The sequence below is a fragment of the Ovis aries genome, chromosome 8 (assembly GCF_016772045.2).
Source record: "Ovis aries strain OAR_USU_Benz2616 breed Rambouillet chromosome 8, ARS-UI_Ramb_v3.0, whole genome shotgun sequence".
Lineage (NCBI taxonomy): Eukaryota > Metazoa > Chordata > Mammalia > Artiodactyla > Bovidae > Ovis > Ovis aries.
This window is the reverse complement of record NC_056061.1, coordinates 47,544,355-47,557,754: the sequence shown is the minus strand read 5'-3', so window position 1 is coordinate 47,557,754 and position 13,400 is coordinate 47,544,355. Positions and strand designations below refer to the sequence as shown.

Genomic DNA, 13,400 nt, shown 5'->3' with positions numbered 1-13,400 from the left:
TACAAACCTTGGTTGAAATGCTCTCATTAGATTTCTATTTCTCACTCCAAATGTCAATCCGATTGAAAATGCCGATTTTCCTGAGGATTCATCCATTAGCAATAAACTCTAAAGCATTCCATGACTGAGTGCATTAAACCAACAACATGGACATGCACTTAAAATACATCATTAGAGCAAATCTCCATTGCAAATGCTTTACATTATTCAACCAAAGGAATAATGAGCCCAGCCTGGCCAGTACCCTCAAATTGCACATGAAGGATAGGTTAAAACCGGCTGTTATGAAGGAAGAAGCAGGCGGTATATCAACGAGATGAATTTCAGAATCTCTCTCATCCCTTATGAAGGTGTGGGAGGAAATCAGACCCAGAGCCTAATTTATCACCTCCTTTTGCCCACCATTTTTGCAGAAACTTCAGTCTGTGGCAAAGCACAATAAGACAGGCAAAGATAATGGGGAGTGTGTGTGTTCATGGAGGGGAGGGAAGCTGGATCTGTGATGCTAGGAACTTGTTAGTCTTCAAGAATGATTTGCTCTGCCTGCAAAGCATTCTTCCATTTCACTCAACAGAAAAAAAAAAAAAGTGCAAAAAGCAGCACTGTCTGGATGCACTGAAAAAATATGGGTACCATCCTTCTTTTTAAAAAAAGTTTATTTATTTTTAAGTGAAGGATAATTAATTGCTTTACAGTATTGTGTTGATTTCTGTCAAGTGTCAACATGAATCAGCCATAGGCATTCATACATCCTCTCCCTCTTGAACCTGTTTCCTGCCTCCCTTCCCCATCCCATCCCTCTAGGCTGTTACAGAGCCCTGGGTTGAGTTCTGAGTCATACAGCAAATTCCCATTGGTTATCTATTTTACATATAGTAATGTATGTTTCCATGTTACTCTCTCCATACATTCCACGCTATCCTTCCACTGGCAACCTCCCCCCACCCCCCGCCCCACCAGATTCATAAGTCTGTTCCCTGGGTACCATTCTAATGAAAGAGAGGTTTTGCCCGTTTAGTCAATCTGAGAAATGTCTCCAGCTCACTGGACCGATAAGAGTCCCTAACACGAAAAATCCAGAGAATCCAGGGATGATGCTAACGTATATACTACAAATCAAAGGTTGTACCCGTGACTAAAGTGGTAGGACAGATCATGAAAAGAACAATTTTTTAAACTAGCAAAATACATCAATTGATAAAACCAAGCCATCACTGCTTTATACCTGTACTGTGTTTTAATTCCTTAGCTTCTTAGTCTCATTTATCACTTCTTGTCAGGTCCCTGGTGAGGCCAAGTCAGGGTGCAGTCATAATGTATCTTTTTAATTTGATAAATGAAAAAACTGAATCCCAGGAATGTCATGGAGGAAGCTGACGAATCTGATGTATGTAATCTAATGTAAGTAACTCTTCACATTTAATATTAAAGGTTAACCAAAAAGGTTAAGTGGACTTCGCTGGTGGCTCAGACAGTAAAGCGTCTGTCTACAATGTGGGAGACCCAGGTTAGATCCCTGGGTCGGGAAGATCCCCTGGAGAAGGAAATGGCAATCTACTCCAGTACTATTGCCTGGAAAATCCCATGGACAGAGGAGCCTGGTAGGCTACAGTCCATCGCAGAGTCGCAGAGTCAGACACAACTGAGCGACTTCACTTCACTAAAAAGGTTAAGTGGTACCTACAATGATGACCTGATTATGAAATACACAATATATTTACTTAATGAAAAACTTTGGTGGGAAGAGAAAGACTCCTAGAAGGCTAGATATACATTACAGTCAAGAGAAAATAATTTGCAAGAATACTAAAAAGAAGCACCAGTAATTGTTTTCTGCTTGTCAGCATCTGGTTATCTACAGGATTGATCAGTAACCAGAATGACAACAGATGTGATATTTTCTACAGGGAATTCCACCACCGTGGAAGCTAATTGCTCCTCAAGTTTTGCCCATTCCCAGCTGAAATACTTAAAACCTTCCTTGATTACAACATTAGCACTCTCTCTTTCATGATGTACATCAGCAGGTATTACAGTGAGTGTGCACAGATGTCAGAACTGAAATATTCACGCTGAAATAAATTGAGTGGGAAGGCAAAAATAACTGATTATGCTCAACACAGTGCTCACCTTAAGATGAAAGAGAGGCTTTCATGGTGCTAATTTAAGGGCAAAATAAAAAAACCGAGACCCCAAAAGCAACAGTAGTAGCCTATGAAGAACCAAATTATTTGTAAATGACCTGTAGCCTTCTGATTGAGAAACAGTGAGCAAAGAGGATGATCTTGTGTCCATTTAATTCCAAAATGTGTACTCCAAGCAGAACAGGGAACCGCCAAATGCCCTGAAATTCTCCACCACATTCGTATGACGCAACAGCATGAATAAGCATCACCACCATCCTTTTACTGAGTGCTGGCTCTGTGCTTGAGGTATGTTATCCCATTTATTCCCCACCACCACCCTCTGAGGTAGGCACTCCCCCTGTGTCAGTTTTTAATTAGACATCCAGGCCTAGGAGAGGTTCAATAAAGAGATCAAGGTCAACAGGTAGCTAAGTGAAGATCTGATGCTGATTAGTCCTCTTTTTCTCAAAGCTCTGGTCTCACATTAACCATCCCTCCTCACCATCTGCTGTGCCTGGAGACAACCAGTGGGGAATATGATTTGTAGTCTTCAGTTTCCAGAGGCTTCTGGAATGACTGCCCTCTTGACTCATCCTATTTCCCAAGTGACATCAAACTGAAAGGCTTCAGCAGACACTCTCTTAGCTTGCAGACACCCTCATTCTTTGGAAATGCCACAGCACTCAGCCAGTAGCACGGGGACAGCACCATGGCTGGGATCACGGAGTTGCAAATTTCCCTGTGAAGGTTGACACTACTTCTGTCTGGTATTTCCTGTAGCCACAGACAGACACGATACCCCTTACTGTGGTTGCAGGAGACTTGGCTGGCAGATGAAGGGGAGTTTTCACTTGGTTAACTGCCCCTCCGACATCTGTGCATACAGCAGGTCTGTGCCCATCCCTGGTCCCCTCTCCCCAACACCCTGTCCCTACACAATCAAAAAACCTCCAATCTCTCTGCACCACCACTAAGGAATCCTCCCATTGCTGTTCTCAGGGTCTACAAGACACAACTTTCTAACACTGAGCCAAAGAGATGGATGTTGTTAAACGGCATTTCAAACAAGGCAATTACTTCTCAAAAAATGATTCAAGGATCCTGTCACTATTTCTTGCAACCTTCTGCTGACACAATTTGCTTATGTATGAGTTGTGTCTTTCTTTCTTCAGGAGGGGAAAATGCTGATCAACTATCACAGGTAGACACACAGTGCCCAAATGTGGCCGACTTTTTGCTGCTTAAACAGAGAGATGCATTTATTCCCCCCAACGCACCACTTACCAGACAGATGCAAAGATGCGGGCAAGCCAGTCATCAGAATTAACAGAGTGATTGTGCTTGCATTACATATTCTGATTTGTATGAATCTTATTTTTAGCCATGCACAAAAGGGCAATAAATGGAAAATCTTATTCTAACCGCTACTTTTTCTGGGCCACCCACACTGCTCCACCTACCGCACAAGTCCACAAATGTGAAAAAAGAAAAAAGAACAAAAAACCCAACCCAGGGTTCGTCCTAACAAGGGATGCAAAGTGGCTAAAATATGTGACATTTTTTCCAGTTAGTGTTTGTACTTTCATTCTTTTTCTGTATCAGGACTTTCAGGGAAAACAACGTTGACTTATCTCTGGGCATTTTCAAAGACTCCACGGTGGCAGGGCAGACGGTGCTTTGGCAAGCGTGATCCGCCAGGCACCGCCACCACCCTGTCACCTGCCGCCTGGCAACCGGCTTCCAGCAAAGAAACATACCCCCAAAACGGTTCTGTAAATTCAGGCAGATGATACGTACAACATCTTGTTTTGCAACAAGGACGGCGTTTTAAAAGTTCCTCAAATGAACAAAGGGACATCAGAAACGTAAACGTTTCTAGAACAGAGAAGGCTGTCAGGAATGATCTTGCCAAAGTTACAGCAATAGTGCTTATGCTAAATCTGCTCTTGGGGTGCTGAGGGCCAGCACTCTCCCGGACACAGCATCTCCTTGCCATCTCCCTTCCCTTCTGTGCATTTTGTCTCTGTCTGCTCCATCCACTCACCCCCAAGTCCTCAGCTCACCAAACATGAACTCTTACTGTCGAGCGGAGCTACTGATGTTGAAAAAACCCACCTTGAGAGCAATAAGAAAAAAAAAAATTGAGGAAGAGGATGTTTCTGGGGGCATAGAGAGGATAGAGATGAGAGTCTATTTTTGATCACCATCTCTTTAGACTTTTCATGAAAAGTTAAGTTATTCAAGTTCCAGGGTACCAATCTGAATGCCTGTTCCCCTGAACCCTCCGCAAAGCACAGTAGCAAACACACGCAGACAGGGATTAATATTTAAAAGTCAGTTCCACCAAATAATGAAGACACGAAAAGAGTCAACACTGAGAAAGGCATCTTTACCTGTGCGCTTGCTCATTATCCAGAAACTAGAAGAAATGCTGTCATCCCCGGTAGCTACTCGCGCCCTGCAGAGCTCACACCTTCTTCCCAGAGCAGTGCTGATGAGATGGATCAGAAAATCTTTGAGGGGTTAGAGTCCACTATCATCAGATCTCTGACTGCTGTTGTAAAAACACGGGTAATTAAGTGTTACGAAAAAGTGGGTCACCCACGACTGAGGTACAACCACACCTCCCCACACTAGACTCCAAATGACTGTGCTGTGACAGGGTGGGAGGGGTCTGAACGCAGCGAAAGCAAAACTTTCATGTGGTGAGCAGTGTTTTAGTTTTCACTGGTTTAGGTTAGAGAAAGTTAATCTCAATGTCAACTGCAAACCAACTAAAAGTTTTTGAAGTTTGACGACAAATGCTGGCTGTTCGTGTCACGGGAAATTTCAGAGACAGTGTCACAAACAGTCCGAGGGACAGTCTCAGGTTTCTGTGACATGCCTGTCGCTGATGAGCGAACGCCGTGACTCAGGGAAGTGAGGAGGTCAAATCGAAACCGAAGGTAGGGAACTGAGTTCTCAGTATCCACACAAGCATCTCCAAGGGAGGATCAAGGCACTGCAGACCACTTCCCACACTGGTACCCGACTCGGGCGTTCCACACAATTTACCAGAGCATCTTCCGACTGTCGTCAGAAGAAGGCATCTTTCGACTACTGTCGGAAGGAAGCAGAATATACACTGGGCTCGGCATGTTTGTTCATCTGTCACGCAAGAGCCATAGCACAGAAATTTTAATTCAAGTCAGAGCACACTGTAACCCTGCTATACACTAGGACACAAAGGATGTGAAGGGATGCAGAGGGAAGAACCTAGAAAAAACTGCTTTTAAAGAACCTAAGGCTTGTACAGAGGGTGATGAGACCTCATTACACACAATGTCTAATATGGATCATTTAAAAATTTTATTTTTTATTCTTCAGCTATGCCACGTGGCATGTGGGATCTTTATTCCTCGACCAGGGATTGAATCTGACCTCCCCTCACCCCTACTCCACCGCATTGGACAGTCTTAAACCATTGGATCGGCTGCCAGGGAAGTCCCCAGATCACTTCTGAAACATAAAAATCTCTTCCAGCAGCTGTTTACTATACATTTAATATTCCACTGGCATTAATGTCTGTGAATGACATTCCTACAACTTTCCTCAGGCGACTCCTTTAACAATCCCCTTCGTTTTAATCTGGGTTTTGTTTCAGTGTTCAAAGCCCTTCTTAAATTTGGCTAAGAGTCAGGATTCATCGTGATCCAAAGTTGGCGTACCTCCAAAAGGGAAGCACACAGATACTCAGCACAACCCACACCACAGACCGAACACCACACCAGAGGAATCTGAAGAGATGCTTCTCTAAAGAGGGATACCATAAAGAAGACTGAGCACCAAAGGACGGATGCTTTCCAACTGTGGTACTCGAGAAGACTCTTGAGTGTCCTTTGGACAGCAAGGAGATCAAACCACTCAATCCTAAAGGAAGTCCACCCTGAGCACTCATTGGAAGCACTGATGCTGAAGCTGAAGCTCCAATCCTTTGGTCACCTGATGCGAAGAGCTGACTCACTGAAAAAGACTCTGACGCTGGGAAAGATTGAGGGCAGGAGGACAAGGGGGTGACAGAGGATGAGATGGTGGGATGGCATCAGTGACTCAGTGGACATGGGTCTAGCAAACTCCAGGAGATAGTGAAGGACAGGGAAGCCTGGTGTGCTGCACTCCATGCGGTCACAAAGAGTTGAACATGACTTAGTGACCGAACAACAACAATGACAAATGGTGCAAAGGAAAACTCTGGTTCATAGCACAGAAAGGGCTATATTTGAATATAAAATCAGAACTTTATTGGAGTCCATATTGTTTGGGGTATGATTGGGGAATAGAGGTGGGGAATCCGGCTCATCAACCTTTCCCCCTTCCACCAAATTGTCTTATAGTGTATCAATTACAAATTTTTATGTATCTAGAACACAACCAATTGATCTAACACTAAAACCATCTGGGACCACATTAAATCTTTCTTTTATCATTCCCAAGGCCCACTAGGATCTTGTAGGGTCACTCAAAAATCTTATTTATTGACAGAATCCAGAAATGGAAAAAAAGAAGTCAATAACAATTTCCACTTGATAAAGACATGAGGTGAGTCCGCAGAGGTATCTGTTCTTGTAAGAGTTGATGAATGGAATTTGAAGGGAGAAAAATAAGCAACTAGGAGATCACTGTCCTATAAAGTGAAAGTGAAGTCGCTCAGTCATGTCTGACTCTTTGCGATCCCATGGACTGTAGACTAGCAGGCTTCTCTGTCTATGGGATTTTCCAGGCAAGAGTACTGGAGTGGGTTGCCATTTCCTTCTCACTGTCCTATAAAGTGATAACAAAGTCATCACCTCTGAATTCCACCAACTTGTGGGATGTCAGCAGTCCAGAGTACTGCTTGTCAATTTGGAATTAGTTGACGAAAGGAAAAAAGTCTGGAAAAACACAGAAAAGTAGAAGTTAACAGGTAGGTTGCATTTGGGTAGCTGGATTAAAGGTGACTTATTTTCTTTATTCTATTCTGCTATTTTATGCATTTTGTATCATAAGCATGTATTACTGTCATAATTGGGAAAGTAAAGCTAATTCTACTTTGATAAAAGGAAACAATTCATTAGTTTCTGATCTGTTCTTTCTAGTCACTAAGAACACTTAATACATGGGATCTTTATAGTAACCTGGGCTGGTGACAAAGCAGACATAAAATAAGGGAAAATCTGCTAGAAACAATAGATTATATCTTCTAGTTAAACATGACAAGGACTCTGAGAATACTGCTACTTTACAGAGCTTTGCAAACAGTGTCCTTCCTCACTATGACCATGGTCTGGGCATGCTCCAACTGCCCCAGAGCTCCATGGGCCAGGGACCTCATAGTGGTCAGTTTAATGTGTGTGTCTTTGGAAGAGGGTAGCTATCCCTTCAGAGAAGGCAATGGCACCCCACTCCAGTACTCTCACCTGGAAAATCCCATGGACGGAGGAGCCTGGTAGGCTGCAGTCCATGGGGTCTCTAAGAGTTGGACACGACTGAGCAACCTCACTTTCACTTTTCACTTTCATGTACTGGAGAAGGAAATGGCAACCCACTCCAGTGTTCTTGCCTGGAGAATCCCAGGGACGGCGGAGCCTGGTGGACTGCCGTCTATGGGGTCGCACAGAGTCGGACACAACTGAAGCAACTTAGCAGCAGCAGCAGAAGCAGCTATCCCTTGGGTTAAATCATGGCTCAGAGAGCAAAGTCACTTTGTTAGTACAGGCACATCCAAAAAAGAGCACACAAACTATTTCTAAAAAGCAACAGATTGGAAATGATTAAAAGAAATTGACAAACTATTTGTACTACAACTGATGTCATTTGGTGAGCAGCCCTGTCATCTCCATGGCTGAGTTGGGAACTCACAGTAAATACCTTTTGAAATATGGACATGTCTATTACTACGCTGGTTACATCACCACTACCTGTACCATTAGCATATATGCAGAGAATGAAAATTAATCTTGGTGGTGCCTTGAGCAGAACATGACTGTGAGACAGTATGTTACAAAGAATTACATACATTCTTTAAAAAAAAAAAAAAAACAGAATTGGCTTCAAAACTATGCCAATGGTTTCCCAATGACAATAAGAGCTAAATATACATGTTCATGAAGTTATTTTATATAACATTCTTATCATTAACATCACAACTTTTAAAGTGCCTCCAACTAGAATAACAGAATAAGCATAAAAATAATTATCTGAGATTTAAACTCTGGTACTGGAAAGGTGGTAAAAGCCAAAACTTGCATGTTTTCTGAAGAACAAAATGAATGGTATATTTTTCTATCCTAAGTCCAAATAAGACATGAAAATAGGTACAATAAAATCTAAGTTAACTACACTATTTGGAGACAAGATCTTTTTTGATTTGTTTCAGTTTTCTGGGGAACTGACAGCTAGAAAATGCTTTCTGTTCAAAATCTTTCCAAAGCAGTTTCTTTTTCTACTTATAAAGGATCTAACCATTCTCAGTGAATCAGCAGGTCAGTGTTACCAGCTACAAATATCCTCCAGAGTGTATTTGCTAACTTTATTAAACCAAAGCTACCTTGTTTTCTGATTCTCTATCTCAGAAAAAGGGAAGTGGGATTTGTGCGGTAGGGTGGGGTGTGGGGTGTGAGGGGGGTGGGGGTGCAGCGGTGGTGGGAAGTACCAAGCTAGCTAATTCAGGGTTCTGGTTAGTTGGGTTCCAGGTAGCTGAGCCATCACTAAATATGAATTCAGTGCCTGTATCCAGGTACATCTGATTCTCAGAGCCATAAAAGTCGATCAGTAGAGCCCCCAAAGGCTGGTCTTTGTTGGTTTTTCTCTAGCTCACGTCTTTCCCTCTGGGGACTGTGGTAGGCAATTTGTGTCAGGGTGTCCATTTAAAAATCATGGTCTCTGAACTCCTGGGGCTGAACTTGTTTTGATTAGAATCTATATCCATGTTGTTTCAACTCAAGCTTAGGGTGCCGGTATCTACGTGTGATGTCAAAGATGAAGAAGCATTTACTTCTCCTCTCTTAAGACTTGCTGTCCTGAATTCCCTTTTCCATAAAAACATTTCAACTGTTTGATATCTTAGCAGCTCCCTAAGCAACTGATTCCAAAACCTTTGTTGCTATGCCCTGTTCTCTAGCACCTAAGCAAAAAGCATGGAGAGTATTTCTAAGCAGGTTTGGGTTGGAAATGAGGGACTGATTTATATCCACTGTACTTCAACTTTGATGATTTTACTTCAATTCTTTTTTAGTTATACTTTTTCCTTGAGCCAAACACATACATACATGTTTATGTATGTATATATGTATATAATTCACACACATGCATTTATTATTATTATCTTTTTGAAAGTCGTTCAGTCGTATCTGACTCGTTGCGACCCCATGGACAGTAGCCCACCAGGCTCCTCTGTCCGTGGAATTCTCCAGGCCAGAATACTGGAATGGGTAACCATTCCTTTCTCCAGGGGACATTCCCAACCCAGGGATCAAACCCAGGTCTCCCGCATTGCAGGCAGATTCTTAACCATGTGAGCCATCATGGAAGCCCACACACATGCATGCTCATATGTATAAATGATTCTGGTATCTTAAGGAGGATGTGGGATAACTCAGGACAGAAGTTTTTGAGCTCTTCGAAACTATGGATCCTTATGTACTGCTCTTTAGGAATTACAACCCCTAGTCAAATCTAAGGGTGGGGCCTGAAAAGAGTAAAGTAAAACAGTAAAGGAAAGGAGGTCTGAGGAAAACACAGCTACCTAGGCCCCAAGAGAACTCACTGATGGTTCTCCAAGGCTGGTTTTCTAGAAACACAGAATAAAAAGCAAAATCCACCTCCCTTCCCCAAATTAGGGCCCAAATGGACTAACTCAGCGGGTTCAATCCTTCTTATTCCTCACAGGCCTCCATGTTACTTCTACAGCTGTTCTGTGAGCTATGGGTGCAGTAATATCCAATATTACAGAGATTTGCTGATGGGGGATAAGCTACACTTCACTGGGAGAATGTCAAACAGGCATTAGAGTGAGAAGCTCTGTTGCAGGAGATCTATTTGCTACTCATTTTCTTTCCAAGTTTCCACTTTCTACTAGGCTTCAGTCTGGGGCAAGTCCTGGTCCTGTCTTCAGGTCTGCCTCCAGTGCTAAGACCTGTCAACTCCCTCCACTATTCACGCATTCTGGGGTGTGGTACCCGGACTCATTAATGAAGTCATAATTCACAAGAACTGCAGCAGTCCCATGACTGGAGCACAGGGGTGTGCATGTCCTCTCCATCCCAGGAAAGCAGCTTTCCTGCATGCATACATGAGATTTTAGTAGAGATGACGGTTATCGATGACAAATTTCCCTAGTGGTTTCGGACAAATTTGTCCTTGTCCCAATAGAAAACCCATTCTTGAGACTGAAGTCTAATATTCTGCAGGACCCTTCCCTTTGTCCAAAGGGTGCCCGGGAAGTTCTGGGGCTGAGGGAGTTGTGAGGGACGTGGACACCTATGCTTTCTCCTACTCAAACTACGGCATTCCTGTCAAGCATTACTTAGTGTTCTGTCTGGTATTCTCAGAAGGAAAGTAAATTCTGGTATTCAGGGTATTTTGTGTGTGTGTGGTAAAATATACACAACATCACATTTACCACTTAAATCATTTTTTAAGAGTACAGTTCAGTGGCATTAAGTTGTTGTTCTAGTTGCTAAGTCACATCTGGCTCTTTGCGACCCCATGGACTGTAGCCTGCCAGGCTCCTCTGTCCATGGGATTGTCCAGGCAGGAATACTGGAGCAGGTTGGCATTTCCTTCTGCAAGGGATCTTCCCAACCCAGGGATCAAAGTCACAGCTTCTGTGTCTCCTGCATTGGCAAGCAGGTTCTTCACTACTGAGCCACCTGGGAAGCCATTCACATTACTGTGCAGCCAGGACCACCATCCATTTCCAGAACTTTTTCATCTTGCCAGAGTGAAACTCTATACCCATTAACACCAACTTCTCTCTCCCCTTTATTCCCAGGCCCTGGAAAATCAGCCTTCTACGCTTTCAATGGCTTTGACTAGTCTAGGTATTCCCCCTAAGTGGGATCATATAGTATCCGTCATTTTGTGTCTTGCTTATTCTACTTGGTATCTTCATGTTTCATCCATGCTGGAGCATGTGTCAGAATTTCATATTTTTAAGACTAAATAATATTCTCTTGTATGTATATTTCACGTCTTCTTCATTCATGGTTGAATGAGTTGCTTCCACCTTTGGGCTATTAGGAATAGTGATGTATGAACATGGATGCACAAGCATCTGTTCAAGGCTCTGTTTCCACTACTTTTAAGTATATACCCGGAAGTGGAATGGAGAATCATACAGTCATTCTAGGCTTCCCAGGTGGCATAGTGGTAAGAATCCACCTGCCAAGGTAGGAGATGCAGGAGACATGGGTTCAGTCCCTGGGTTGGGAAGATCCCCTGGAGGAGGAAATGGCAACCCACTCCAGTATTCTTGCCTGGAGAACTCCATGGGCGGAGGAGCCTGGTGGGCTACAGTCACAGGGTTGCAAAGAGTTGGGCACGGCTGAAGCGACAGCACACACACATGGTCATTCCACGTTTAATTTTTTGAAGAATCATCATACTGGTTAGTGTTCAGTTTTTTTATATTAATAAATGTTTTAGTGCAGTTTTAGGTGGATTGCAAAACTGAAAGGAAAGCACCATGGGCTCCCATATACTCCTTGTCCCCAAATGCACAATATTTATTTTTCAAACTTTATTTTTTTTTTAACCCAGGTCCATGGCAGTGAAAGTGCCAAGTCCTAAACACTGGACCACCAGGGAATTGCCAAGACCTTATTATTATTTTTAAAATTTACTTATTGGCCATACCACATGGCATGTGGGATTTTATCTCCCTGACCTGGGATTGAACCCATGTCCTTTGCCTTGAAAGTGTGGAGCCTTCATCACTGGACCACCAGGAAAGTCCCCACGACTTTCGCAGAGACGCTCTAGGCACCTGGTGTGTTGAATGCTGCGCCCAAGGCGGCAGAGAGGGAGCCAGGAAGGGGGCACCAGGGCCAGCAGGCGTTTTCTGTTTCAAGTCACCCAAGGTGTCACAGCAGCCTTCTACCTGCCCTGGCTTGTCTTGTAGTTATTAAACTGACTGACATCAAAGGTCATCCGCCAGGGAAACCTGAAGTGTACACGTGGACACTCACAGATGCCAGCACAGGAAAGCAGGAGGGAGATGAAGGAACATTTGATCCAACCCATTTCTTTTACTTCATGGTGAAGACACTTCATAAACTGAAACTTCCCAGAATGCTGTGCAGAATAACCAATTAGTGCTTGACAGAGATGTTATCATTTGTAAGGGTAGAGTGATAATAGGTAATTACCTCACTCACAACTCTGTCAGCCCGATTACCAGCCCTGTTACCCTCTGGGCAGCTCCCAGAAGACAATTCTGAATTAATTCCTTCTAGAACTCTTTCATCACCTCTTGCTCTTTTGGTCTTATTTTTCTGACTTTGTGATTTTTATTTTAAACGCATGCACTTAAATCTATCTCCAGGATTTGGGGTTCTGTTAACATCTAGGTAGCAGGTTAGGCTCCTTCATTACATATCTGCTTGGGAATTGCTTTATTAAAAGTGACTATTCCCAAGCAACTCCACATATTCATCTTGCACAGGGACCCTCAAACTTTACAGGTAGCCTTGGCTACTTCTTTCTATGTGATTTTTTGGCAGCCCTTCCTTTCTTTCTTCTTTCCTTCCTTCCATTATTTTAACCCTTTCTGATAATCAGTTTCTTTGTCTGTAAAATGAAATCAATGCCAAATCATGCCAACCATTCTGGGACTGTTCAATCGCTTTAATTTTAAAAAGTGACTACTCTCAATTTTTAAAAGTTCTGTTTTGTTTTTTTAAAAGTGACTGTTCTCCATTTCAGAGAGTTATAATAAAAGAACTGTAAGCCCTAATTGCTGCTTTGAATGATAACATTAACCATATCAAGTAAAATGTTATAAATCACCAGGCTTATCCACAGATTCAAAATGCCCATAAATTTCTCACACATTTCCTAGACAGCATCACTCAGACTATTTTCACACTTACATTGACTCAATGAAACAAAAAACAACATGCTGTTAGAACTTCTACATTGAAAGCTTAGAAACATACAAAATTCATACAGGTTCATAGGCACACGTGTACATTAGCATGTATGCTCCCATATACCCAAGTGCACAGTTGTTGAGTCAAACTCTTCTACTTTATTCTA

General features: G+C 42.8%; 1 protein-coding gene across 5 annotated transcripts in view; it reads right to left on the bottom strand.

The window, feature by feature from the left end:
* The window catches only part of BACH2 (BTB domain and CNC homolog 2), a 388,486-nt gene that overhangs the window by 150,795 nt on the left and 224,291 nt on the right, over positions 1–13,400 (bottom strand). For 2 of the 5 annotated variants that reach the window (XM_060419567.1, XM_060419565.1), the window contains exon 1: positions 4,520–4,735. The exons of the other annotated variants lie outside the window; for them this stretch is intronic. The gene's annotated coding sequence lies outside the window, so the exon portion shown is untranslated. Of the gene's footprint in view, positions 1–4,519; positions 4,736–13,400 lie in introns of those variants that run through there. 5 annotated transcript variants of the gene reach the window in all.